Source organism: Pseudophryne corroboree, chromosome 11, assembly GCF_028390025.1.
Source record: "Pseudophryne corroboree isolate aPseCor3 chromosome 11, aPseCor3.hap2, whole genome shotgun sequence".
Taxonomy (NCBI): domain Eukaryota; kingdom Metazoa; phylum Chordata; class Amphibia; order Anura; family Myobatrachidae; genus Pseudophryne; species Pseudophryne corroboree.
The window spans coordinates 262,870,815-262,884,668 of NC_086454.1; positions in this window are offsets into that span (position 1 = coordinate 262,870,815).

Genomic DNA, 13,854 nt, shown 5'->3' on the forward strand with positions numbered 1-13,854 from the left:
GGTCTAAAGGTCGACATGAGTTTTTCACATTTTTTTTCTTTTTTTCATACTTAACGATCCACGTGGACTACGATTGGAACGGTAAAGTGTGCCGAGCGAAGCGGCAGCGGAGCGAAGGCACCATGCCTGAAGCATGGCGAGCGAAGCGAGCCATGCGAGGGGACGCGGTGCACTAATTTGGGATCCCGGTCACTCTACGAAGAAAACGACACCAAAAAATAAATAAATCCTCATGTCGACCTTTAGACCTGTCGACCTAGCACATGTCGACCTAGAAACCCTGTCGACCTTCCATCCATGTCTACCTAGTGACTGTCGACCTATAGTGGTCGACCTAAACATTGTCGACCTAGACACTGTCGATTTGATGAACCACACCCCCTACTTCCTAGAGTATACCTGTACCGAAAATACCTTCCACCGTCGGCTATTTGGCGTATAAGTTCTGAGTCTACGGGCATTCTGTCGGCTCTGTGTGAAAATGCCATGGTTTGGTTATTCCATGTCACTTCCCAATTTCCCGGCTTTCGGGAATTGGAAATGTTGAAACATACTAAGGATCTATCCACATGATATTGGTGGAGCTTAAAACTAGGGGGCCTAGAAATATTAAATTTCTTGTCCACCGGTCTCCCACCCCTTAATTCAAGTACCTCATCTATTGTTAATGGATACGGTACTAGTCCTGACTTGCTCTGACCTTGAGGTACTTGTGAGCACACCCAGCATTCTATTTGGTTTAAAACCTTACCCACTAATGAGTGATAATCACTCAATGGATGACGGTCCATGTTGATGTTAAGGCTGGACTGACATCTCTGGATGCACCCGTCCTCAACTATGTTTTCACAGTTTCTACAAATACAATTTTCCTCAGCCAATAACCCTTCACAGTGCCTCCTAGTTTCTTGACTACTAGATCGTTTTCTGATACTCGCCTTTGCTCGGTGGATGTGTCGCTCTTGGAATTCTACAAATCCGTCCTTGCCATCAGAACCCATTCCAGATCCTTTCTCGACCTCTCTGGTACTCTCACCGAAACAGACTGCTCTGGTCAACAACAGGGTCAACAGGAAAACCCGGAATGCAGTCTCTTGGGGTAAGTCCATCTTGCTAAGGGGAGAGAAAAAGGAGCAAGGAAGGGGGGAAAGGAGGGTAATGGGAGATGGAGAAAATAATAAAAAAAGAAAAAGAAATCTGGTACGACAACCGCCTCTAGTCTTGTTGTTCTCCGTGCTCAGATGCCGTCTCAACAGTGCTGCCTCTCAGTCTTCCCGGAACAGACACTACAGTGATACGCTATTCTTTCCGAGTCAGCGACCTTTCTGTAGGGAACATAAATCTTGTATTACCATGTGTTTAACTGTTATGTGAAGTAAACCATCCGTGGGAAAATGAAAAAGAGAGAAAGAGAATAACAAAAGAAAAAAAAGTGTCAGATTTGCGTTCACCATCAGGCTGTCACACCATCATGTCTATCGGTATCTCTGCACAGTCTCCCTTCACCAGTATTTCCACTCTCCACCCTCTGTGCATGACCAGGCACAATGATGCTGGTGAGATATACTGGGGTTGGGCAGACCTCTGAAAAGACCGAGTAGATATGTGACGTTTGAGCTGTAAATCTGTTGGTGAACGTCAGAGATGAAGAGGAAACTTTAAAAGATAAATTACAGAGTTTACCTGACCGCCCCTGTATCTACAAGGAATGATCTACCAGCTACATCAACTGTGACCTCAGGTTTACTACCAAGGCTAGCAATCAACTTCACTGGCTGCAGACTACAGGTGCGGCCCAAAATATTTTTTTTTTCTATGTGATCCCTGATCCCAATTACGTGTATCATAACTTTGCTCGTGTTCTTGTCTAGGGGGTCTGAATTTATGTGTGCTGTTACAGTTGCTGGCATAATGCCCTTCCCTTTTACACAGATAACAAAGTCTTGGCTTCCTCCATGTGCCAGGGGCCTGGGGTTTTGGTCGAGTTGATGCTTCCAGTGCTTGGATGCTCATCACCATCAACCGCTCTCCCTGTGCTTCCCTGGTTCTTTGGATATTACGGTCATGCTCGATAGCGGACTCTCTTAATGCAGCCACCGAGATACCTCTCCAGTTCGGTAGAGAGGTTTGTACCCTGGTTCTTAGTGTGTCTTTTAACCCGTCCATTAATACTGACACAGCTACCTCCCTGTGATGTATATTTTCCTTAATGTCCTCGATCCCAGTGTATCTAGACATTTCCTGCAGTGCTCGGTGGAAATATTCAGATGCCGTTTCACCTTCCTTTTGTCTTATGGAAAAGATTTTGTTCCATTCGACAACAGTAGGGAAATATACTCCTAATTGCAGATTGATTTGTCGTACATCCTCCTGAGTGTACTCCTCAGTGAGAGGTACTTCTGCGTCTAATTTACAATCAGTAATACATTTCGCAGGGTCAATATTGGAAGGTAGACATACTCGTAGCACTGTTCGCCAATCTTTGTTTGTGGGTTCGGTGGCATTACCTAATTCTTTAATAAACCTCTGGCATGCGACTAGATCTTTTCTGGGATCGGGAAATTCAGACATAATTGTCCTCAATTCTGTCCGGGACCAAGGACAATGCATATCAATGTTCCTGACGGGAGTGATTCCCTGAGCGTCAGTCCTCCCATTGGGGACTGCGATCACCCTGACAGGATTTAGTTCAATTACATCATTCTGGGTTGCTTCTACAATGTGAGGTGCAATTGTCTCTGCATAATGTACTGTACCGTACTTACCTGTGGACACGACCTCACTTATCCCTCCGCTAGGGGGCTTTACTACTGCTCTTACCGGTTGGGCCGTGCCCACCTGGGTGTCCTGTATGGTGGCTGCTGGAGAAAGTGCCGATATCGTGCTGTGTTCAGCTTCTTGCTCGTATTTCTGAGGGAAGTTTAAGATGGGATACAACTTGCACGGGTTAGCATTAATACATTTATTAAGTTCATTCTTATCATCATTACTACATTTATCAATTTTACTCTTAGCATATATCAGTATGTCATTGTCTGTAGCCACTTTCTCCCCTGTAATATACGGTGGTGGTGTTGCGGTTGCCATCAGTTTCCTGCTAGGGTTGGAACCGGCTGTGTAAGCTAGTTCCCTTTGCATATCACTCTCTCGTTGCCATAAATGTAAACAGTTTGAGTGTCTGATCCTTTCTTTTCGGGATTTTAACAGACATATCCTAAGCCTTAGATTATGCAATACCTCTGAGTCAAAACTACCTATCCCAGGAAATGGTGCTTTGTCCCCCACAGTCATTCGTGTCCATTCATCACAAAAGGTCTCAGTGTGGGGACCATACTTCCCCCACATTACTAACTGAGCTGACCCCCTGGGTCTGAAATCTGCAGTCTGAACCCTGACTGCTGAACGTCCCTGTGTTGTGCACTTGGCTTCCATTGTGGACCTTTTTAACACGGGAAAACTTCCTAAAATGCACCAAACACAGTAGTCTACCGGAGGAAGTCCTCAAAGTTCTTCCACTAACTTCTTCTGCTCCGAGTAGCACGGATCCACCTTTTAGCAGACACGTGTAGCCGTTGCAGGCCCTACTTCGACCTATATCCCCTGGGCCTTTAGGTATCCAGTGAATATCTGCCTCTGGAGATTTTCCCGAGAGACCAGCGAAAACTCCCTAAACCTTTACTTTACACAAATCACGCTTGTATGTGCTTCACATAACGCTTATGATGACGAGATTTACGCACAAATATGCAAAACTTCGTATCACGTTGCGCCGTGTATTGCCCAAACAAACGTGCGGTCCAATCATACCGCTCATAGACACTTGCTATCTATAAGTGGTAGGATCACTGGAGTCTCCACACTGTGTTTCAAAACAGCCGGAGCGTAATACCACGAAAACTTTATCACACTCCGTTGCACGTATTCACATAGACCGTGCTTCACCAAGCTTCACCAAGAGGGGTTCAATATATTCACACCCTATTCACCCCACACTAACATTCTATAGTTTTCTGATCAGAAAAATATATTTTCCTATTAACTGATAGCTTTCCCGAGAGGTACTACAGTAAAAAAGTTTTTTTTTTACTAAATTTTGGAAACTGAACAAATTTGTGCTATTATCGCGTGGCTACCGTCTCGCGCCTAAACTGAAACAATGCTATTGTGTGATTTGTATTTAGCGGTCGTACTTTTACGCATGTTGCGTAAACACGCCACGTGCGTACGTCTTTACGTAGCGTACGCAGTCCCGTACTTTGTCTGAGACACGTGTACAAAGGCCGTACGTCCGCAGTACTACAAACCCCACACTTCTATAAATGTAAGCGATATTTAACTATAATCGCTTACTTAACACAACACAGTTTCTACTGTATAAACCTTTACAACTAGGCCAGGCTGCATGTGCGTCTTACACTTATTTTTTAAATAGTAACTCTATATTTTAACTAAATAGCAACAAATTTTCTCAGTACAGGTCAAAATTAATCTAGTAATCAATGCTAATGGCAATAATGCGAGCAGATATGCAAAGTACAAAATACAGGTGTATGCGTGTGTTGCGTGTGCATTTGGCGCCAAACAGAAATTTCACAGATTTCAAAAAATAGCTTTTGCGTTCTTACCTTACGGATCCCACCAGCATCCCTTCAAACCATGCAGGGCAGACGCTTATCTAATCAGCACTAGTGTATCCACCGACCAAGAGAAGGCTTATAGGGGATACCTTTCCGCCCTTTGCTGATAGATAAAGTCTGCGTAAACTCTGCTAGGCTGCGGGTATGAGGAAGAACCGGACGAGCCGCCAATTGATAATGTCGATATTATCTTAGACCGCAAAGCTATACCTCTAAATACACTTTTACCGTGGGGCCGCTATGGCCGCTAGACTGAATGCACGTGCTACACACTTTGTACGCTATTTGCGTACAGAGTCCTGCACGTTGTACGCACTTGGAGTACACACAGCGAGCGCACACACAATTGATAACCTTTAAACCTTTTTAATGATATAATGCAATGATATGATTACACTTTAAACCCTTAGCAGCAAAGTACTGCAACAACGTTATACCGTAAACCTTAAGTAGCACTGGCGGTATAAAGTACCCGCAGTGCGTACACCTTATCAATACCAATACAACTTATACAGATAAATCTACTTTAAAACCCTTGCAGGAAAGTGAAAACACAACACTGATTTGTAGTTGCAACCACAGGGTTCTAAGGCCACAGTGGATTAATTCCAAAAGGTAAAACAATACAAATCATACACTACAGGCTAACAAGTAAATCTAAACAGAATAATGGCTACAGAGAATGTACATACGTGAGAATGTTCGCAAGCGCAACCCAGGCCGGTCCTCCGCTAGTCAGATAGAAAGCGTTCAGAGTCTTCTGACCAGCCAGGCAACAATGGGCTTTTTATACACAACATGCATACACTATACAATGGTCACTGTAATCTCATTGTCCATTGGACACAGGGATGTGTCTTTACATTACAGAAGAGGTCATAGGTGGATTTGAAAGGGTGGGCGATGTCTTTCCCCAACTGCTCTTGTGGGTGGTATCCTCTGGATTCCCGCCGCATACATAATATACTGTAAATACAGTTAATGTTCATATTCTACTTTTGTACATAACTATATGCAGGAACATGCTGTCACGATCCGGGTATCTGGACGCCATTTCTTACCCATCAGATGCCTCCTAAGGCTGGCTCAGCGCTCCAGGACCGGATCCCATCTGTTATCCTAATGTTCACATTCCTGCATCCTCTCCTGTCTCTCTGAGACGCTGTCACAGTAACGCCTTATTACATCTGGCATGGCGTCTCCCGCGGCCTCCGCCGCCGTCCCTGAGCTTCTGCATGCAGAGTGTCAGAGTGGCGATTACGTCAGCCGCGGCCTCCGCTGTGTCCGCGTGGTTGGATGTGCACTTGTCAGCCTGGCGTCTCCTGTCTCCAGTGGCCGGCGCCGCCATTACTGTTTTCATTACCACATGGATTACAAACCAAACTTCCCTCCAAGTGTCTGCATGGGCGCAGCCATCTTGGATTCTGTCAGCTGATCATTTCCTCCAATCTGTTGTCAGTATTGTTAATCTGCATAATTGCCTAGCCAATCCCTTCCTTGCTGCAGGTATAAATACACTGTGCCTGAGCAAGGAAGGCGTCAGTGCTTTGGTTGTCAAACCTAGTTCCTGTTTGTCTCTCTCCTGTGATTGTCTTCCAGGTTCCAGCTCCTGTCTCAAGACTTCCACCATAGAGACCCGCACCAGCATTCCACCTGCGGTGTAGCCTGACTCTCCAATCCATTGTGGATTCATCTGTTTCCAGCTACAACATTACCTGCTTCCAGCTCAGCTTCCAGCAGAGTACAGCTTCCCTTAAAGGGCCGGTGTCCTTTCTACACTTTACCACTCTCCACCGGTATTATTATTTCTCCGCTCTCAAGTTCTACATTTCAGTTCATATTTCATCGCTCCCAAGTTCATTCATTATTTAACTGGTTCCAGCCAGTATCCACTCCGTGCTAACAACAGTCTGGTTCCAGCCAGTATCCACAGCAGCTGTTTTACCTTCAGCAACCCAGCTTTTCCTGGAACACCAGCTGGCACAATCCTGGGTTATCTCCATTGCTACAGTCGGGCCTGGTAAGGACTTTCCATCTAGAAGATCATAAGAACTATCTCACACTACCAGTGCCCTGTGGCTCCTGCCATCCTGTAGTACCCAGGAACTGTATTTATTATTTGCTGACTTTTACGTTTTCTTTTACTGCTGCTGTGTTGCGGAGTTGTCATAATAAACATCATTGACTTTTATCCAAGTTGTCGTGGTCACGCCTTCGGGCAGTTATTATTCATGTTACTTACATGTCCAGGGGTCTGATATAACCTCCCAGGTTCCGGTACATCTCAGCCCCTACAACTGAGGCTGCCTCCCGTCAGCTCAGGCCCTCAGTTGTGACAGTAAGCACTGACCTAATGAATCCAGCCGGAGACCAGGATCAAGCGGCCAGGCCGATGCAAGAACTGGCAGCCCGACTAGAACATCAGGAGGCTGCACAGGGCCACATCATCCGCTGTCTCCAGGATCTCTCTACTCGGCTGGATGGGATTCAGACAACTCTCCGTGGATCAGGTGCATCTGGTGCGTCAACCACAGTGACTCCAGCTATAACCCCACCCACCTTACCCATTTCTGCTCCACGTCTTCATCTTCCAACGCCAGCAAAATTTGACGGATCTCCAAGATTCTGCAGGGGATTTCTCAACCAGTGTGAGATTCAGTTTGAGCTACAACCTGGCAATTTTCCCAGTGACCGTACAAAAATTGCCTACATCATCTCTCTTCTCAGTGGCTCCGCCCTTGACTGGGCATCACCGTTATGGGAGAGGTCCGACACCCTGCTATCTTCTTACACTGCATTCGTGTCAACATTCAGGCGCATCTTCGACGAGCCAGGCCGGGTAACCTCAGCTTCATCCGAGATTCTCCGTTTACGCCAGGGGTCACGTACTGTAGGACAATATCTGATACAGTTCCAGATCCTGGCATCCGAACTGGCATGGAACGACGAGGCCCTGTATGCTACATTCTGGCATGGCTTATCTGAGCTTATTAAAGATGAGTTAGCTACCAGAGACTTACCTTCTAAGTTAGATGAGCTAATCTCACTCTGCACGAAAGTTGATTTACGTTTCAGAGAGAGAGCAACTGAGCGTGGAAGATCATCTGCTCCAAAATCTTCTGCTCCTCCTCCTCGTCAACTGTCACCATCTAAAGATGAGCCCATGCAAATTGGCCGTTCCCGTTTAACTCCTGCTGAGCGCCGAAGACGTCTCTCTGAGTCTCTTTGTCTTTACTGTGCAGCTCCGTCTCACACCATCAATGCCTGTCCCGAACGTCCGGGAAAACTCCAAACCCTAGCTCGCCCAGGAGAGGGCCGGCTAGGAGTAATGATCTCCTCTCCATCTCCTCATGATTGTAATCTCCCAGTCTCGCTTCAAGTTGCTCAACGTTATCGGAACGTCATTGCTCTCCTTGATTCCGGAGCAGCTGGGAACTTTATTACTGAAGCCTATGTTAAACGGTGGTCCCTACCCACCGAGAGACTTCCTTCCTCCTTTTCCTTAACTGCCGTGGATGGCAGTAAAATTTTTGATACTGTTATTGCTCTAAGGACTCTACCAGTTCGTCTGAGAGTGGGAGTTCTTCATTCCGAACTTATTTCACTTTTAGTGATTCCAAGAGCCACACATCCTGTGGTCCTGGGCCTTCCATGGCTCCGTCTTCACAATCCTACAATTGATTGGACGACTACGCAAATCCTGGCATGGGGTTCCTCCTGTGCAGAGACATGTTTGTTTAAAGTATTGCCTGTCTGTTCTTCCTCCCCCAGGTCGTCTGATGTTCCACCTCCTCCATATCAAGATTTCACGGATGTGTTCAGTAAAGCTTCTGCTGATATCCTTCCTCCTCATAGAGAATGGGACTGCCCGATTGATCTCGTTCCAGGGAAGGTTCCACCTCGAGGCCGAACTTATCCGTTGTCTCTGCCTGAGACGCATTCTATGGAGGAATACATTAAAGAGAACCTAGCAAAGGGGTTCATTCGACCTTCTTCTTCCCCAGCCGGCGCAGGCTTCTTTTTTGTAAAAAAGAAAGATGGTGGTCTGCGGCCGTGCATCGACTACAGAGGTTTGAACGACATTACCATCAAGAACCGTTATCCTTTACCCCTGATTACTGAGCTCTTTGACAGAGTTAGCGGAGCTACCATCTTTACAAAGCTGGACTTACGAGGTGCATACAATCTCATCCGGATCCGTGAGGGTGACGAGTGGAAGACCGCCTTTAACACCCGTGACGGACATTATGAGTACCTCGTCATGCCCTTCGGATTGAGCAATGCTCCAGCTGTCTTCCAGCATTTTGTCAATGAGATTTTCAGAGACATTCTATACCGTCATGTCGTGGTCTATCTAGACGATATCCTCATTTTTGCCAACGATTTAGAGGAACATCGTTTTTGGGTTAAAGAGGTTCTGTCTCGTCTCCGTGTCAATCATCTCTATTGCAAATTAGAAAAATGCGTCTTTGAAGTCAAGTCCATTCCGTTTCTAGGGTACATTGTGTCCGGTTCCGGACTAGAGATGGATCCTGAGAAACTACAAGCAATTCAGAATTGGCCGGTACCCTTAACCCTCAAAGGGGTCCAGAGGTTCTTAGGGTTCGCCAATTATTACCGAAAGTTTATACGAGACTTTTCCACCATTGTGGCGCCTATTACTGCTTTCACCAAGAAGGGTGCTAACCCGTCCAAGTGGTCTGAAGAAGCCATGCAAGCTTTTTATCTTTTAAAACAGAGGTTCATCTCTGCGCCTGTCCTGAAACAGCCTGACATCGACTCTCCTTTCATCCTAGAGGTGGATGCCTCCTCCGTTGGAGTAGGAGCGGTGTTATCTCAGAGGGCTAAAGATGGCCATTTACATCCTTGCAGTTTCTTCTCCCGGAAGTTCTCCCCAGCTGAGCGCAACTATGCCATTGGCGACCAGGAGTTGCTAGCCATCATGCTCGCTCTAGAAGAGTGGAGGTATCTGTTGGAGGGAGCTTCTCATTTAATCACCATACTTACAGACCACAAGAACCTTTTATACCTGAAGGGCGCACAATGTCTCAACTCTCGTCAGGCCAGATGGGCACTTTTCTTTTCCAGGTTCGACTTTAAACTCCAGTTCTGTCCGGGCTCTCAGAATCGCAAGGCCGATGCCCTTTCCCGCTCATGGGAGCAAGAAAATGAGTCAGAGTCTTCAGACAAGCATCCTATTATAAATCCGTTGGCATTCTCCACGGTAGGGATGGACTCTACGCCCCCATCAGGGAAAAGTTTTGTGAAGCCGATGCTAAGGAAGAAGCTCATGCATTGGGCCCATGCTTCCCGTTTTGCCGGACATACAGGTATCCAAAAAACCCTGGAGTTTATCTCTCGGTCCTATTGGTGGCCAACTCTGAAAAAGGACGTCTTGGAGTTTATTGCATCTTGCCCAAAGTGTGCCCAACATAAAGTATCCCGCCAGTCGCCTGCGGGGCAACTGGTTCCACTATCCGTTCCCCGTCGACCATGGACCCACTTGTCGATGGATTTCATTACAGACTTACCCATGTGCAACAAGTTCAAATACCATCTGGGTGGTAGTTGACCGGTTCACCAAGATGGCACACTTCATTCCTCTCACCGGTCTTCCGTCAGCTTCCAAGTTGGCTCAAGTATTCATACAAGAGATCTTCCGACTCCACGGTCTTCCTGAAGAAATTATCTCAGATCGAGGAGTTCAATTCACAGCCAAATTCTGGCGAAGTTTATGTCAAGTCCTCCAAGTCAAGCTAAAGTTTTCCACGGCTTACCATCCTCAGACCAATGGTCAAACCGAGAGGGTGAATCAGGACTTGGAGGCCTTCCTCCGCATCTATGTGTCCTCCTCTCAAGATGACTGGGTTCAATTACTTCCCTGGGCCGAGTTCTGTCATAACAACCAGTATCATTCTTCATCTGCTTCAACACCATTCTTCACTAACTTTGGATTCCACCCTAAAGTTCCTGAGTTCCAACCGCTTCCAGCAACTTCTGTTCCCGCAGTGGATATCACCTTGCATCAGTTTGCCAATATCTGGAAGAGCGTACGATCAGCTCTGCTCAAGGCATCGTTCAGGTACAAGAAGTTTGCGGATAAGAAGCGTCGAGCAGTTCCTGCTCTCAAGGTGGGTGATCGGGTATGGTTATCCACGAAGAATTTGAGGTTAAGAGTTCCCAGTATGAAGTTTGCACCTCGCTATATCGGTCCTTTCAAGATTGAACAAGTCATCAATCCTGTTGCTTACAGACTCCAGTTGCCTCCCTTCTTAAAAATACCCAGGACATTCCATGTTTCCCTGTTGAAACCGCTGATCTTGAATCGGTTTCATTCCTCACTTCCTCCAACTCCGAAAGTCCAAACTCAACGAGGCGTTGAGTATGAAGTGGCCAAGATCCTGGACTCACGTCACCGTTACGGTCAACTACAATATCTTATTGACTGGAAGGGTTATGGTCCTGAGGAACGTTCATGGACCAATGCTTCTGATGTCCATGCTCCTGCCTTGGTCCGGAGATTCCATTCCAAGTTTCCTCAAAAGCCAAAGAAGTGTCCTGGGGCCACTCCTAAAGGGGGGGGTGCTGTCACGATCCGGGTATCTGGACGCCATTTCTTACCCATCAGATGCCTCCTAAGGCTGGCTCAGCGCTCCAGGACCGGATCCCATCTGTTATCCTAATGTTCACATTCCTGCATCCTCTCCTGTCTCTCTGAGACGCTGTCACAGTAACGCCTTATTACATCTGGCATGGCGTCTCCCGCGGCCTCCGCCGCCGTCCCTGAGCTTCTGCATTCAGAGTGTCAGAGTGGCGATTACGTCAGCCGCGGCCTCCGCTGTGTCCGCGTGGTTGGATGTGCACTTGTCAGCCTGGCGTCTCCTGTCTCCAGTGGCCGGCGCCGCCATTACTGTTTTCATTACCACATGGATTACAAACCAAACTTCCCTCCAAGTGTCTGCATGGGCGCAGCCATCTTGGATTCTGTCAGCTGATCATTTCCTCCAATCTGTTGTCAGTATTGTTAATCTGCATAATTGCCTAGCCAATCCCTTCCTTGCTGCAGGTATAAATACACTGTGCCTGAGCAAGGAAGGCGTCAGTGCTTTGGTTGTCAAACCTAGTTCCTGTTTGTCTCTCTCCTGTGATTGTCTTCCAGGTTCCAGCTCCTGTCTCAAGACTTCCACCATAGAGACCCGCACCAGCATTCCACCTGCGGTGTAGCCTGACTCTCCAATCCATTGTGGATTCATCTGTTTCCAGCTACAACATTACCTGCTTCCAGCTCAGCTTCCAGCAGAGTACAGCTTCCCTTAAAGGGCCGGTGTCCTTTCTACACTTTACCACTCTCCACCGGTATTATTATTTCTCCGCTCTCAAGTTCTACATTTCAGTTCATATTTCATCGCTCCCAAGTTCATTCATTATTTAACTGGTTCCAGCCAGTATCCACTCCGTGCTAACAACAGTCTGGTTCCAGCCAGTATCCACAGCAGCTGTTTTACCTTCAGCAACCCAGCTTTTCCTGGAACACCAGCTGGCACAATCCTGGGTTATCTCCATTGCTACAGTCGGGCCTGGTAAGGACTTTCCATCTAGAAGATCATAAGAACTATCTCACACTACCAGTGCCCTGTGGCTCCTGCCATCCTGTAGTACCCAGGAACTGTATTTATTATTTGCTGACTTTTACGTTTTCTTTTACTGCTGCTGTGTTGCGGAGTTGTCATAATAAACATCATTGACTTTTATCCAAGTTGTCGTGGTCACGCCTTCGGGCAGTTATTATTCATGTTACTTACATGTCCAGGGGTCTGATATAACCTCCCAGGTTCCGGTACATCTCAGCCCCTACAACTGAGGCTGCCTCCCGTCAGCTCAGGCCCTCAGTTGTGACACATGCGATCTTGCTCGAACCAACACCGGAATGTTATCCTCAAAATACCCTAGAGCTGGATACTAGACATCACCTTCCAACCTTTATCTGACCCTTCCTATCATGCAAAGGCAAATCCCTTAGTCCAGGAACTGTTTAAACTATTAATACTCGCTGACATGGTCTAGGGGAGCTATATCTACAATGTACACTATTTGGGTTAAATATGTAATGTTCTAATAACCCTCTATGCGTTCACAAACTCTACCGTAAATGCGCATACCACGCGCTAAGGCGCATGGCCGTGAAAAGCTCCGTTACGCAAATTGCGGATATGCGCACGCACGGCAGAGCGAGTGCATGCGCAGCGGGCATGTGCATGGGGTTAGTAAAAGGCATATGCATTACAATATTTTTCGACTTTAACAGTCAGCATCTCACAAAGGGGGAGATGTACTAAGCCTGACAAGTGATAAATATCACTGTGATAAAGCACCAGCCAATCGGCTCCTAACTGCCATGTCACAGGCTGTGTTTGAAAAATGACAGTTAGGAGCCGATTGGCTGGTGCTTTATCACAGTGATATTTATCACTTTTCAAGCTTAGTACATCTGGCCCAAAGTAATCAGTGACACAGCATACCATAGAGAACAGTATGATGAGTGTACAGTATGTGTGATGTTAGGTCATCACTAATAAGTGTAGGTGCATCTTAGTACTCAGTAATACAGCACACAATAGAGAAAACGGCATGATGAGTGTATTTATGATGTTAGGTTATCACTAATAAGTGTAGGTGTATCTCAGTGCTCAGTGATACAGCACACAATAGAGAACGGATGATGAGTGTATGTATGATGTTAGGTCATCACCAATAAGTGTAGGAGCATCTCAGTACTCAGTGATACAGCACACAATAGAGAACCACATGATGTTAGGTCATCACCAATAAGTGTAGGAGCATCTCAGTACTCAGTAATACAGCACACAATAGAGAACCACATGATGAGTGTATGCATGACGTTAGGTCATCACCAATAAGTGTAGAAGCATCTCAGTACTTAGTGATACAGCACACAATAGAGAACCGTATGATGAGTGTATGTATGATGTTAGGTCATCACCAATAAGTGTAGGAGCATCTCAGTACTCAGTGATACAGCACACAATAGAGAACATGGAATTATTACACATATAGCTATATAGCAGCTTCTGTGACCCAGCTTTACTTAGAAATATAGTATACCCTTTGCACATATGCCCAGCTGTAAGTTTTGGCAAATCTATATCTTGCAGAGATAGCTGTAAACTGACGTTTACCTGTAACATATGCTGTTCCA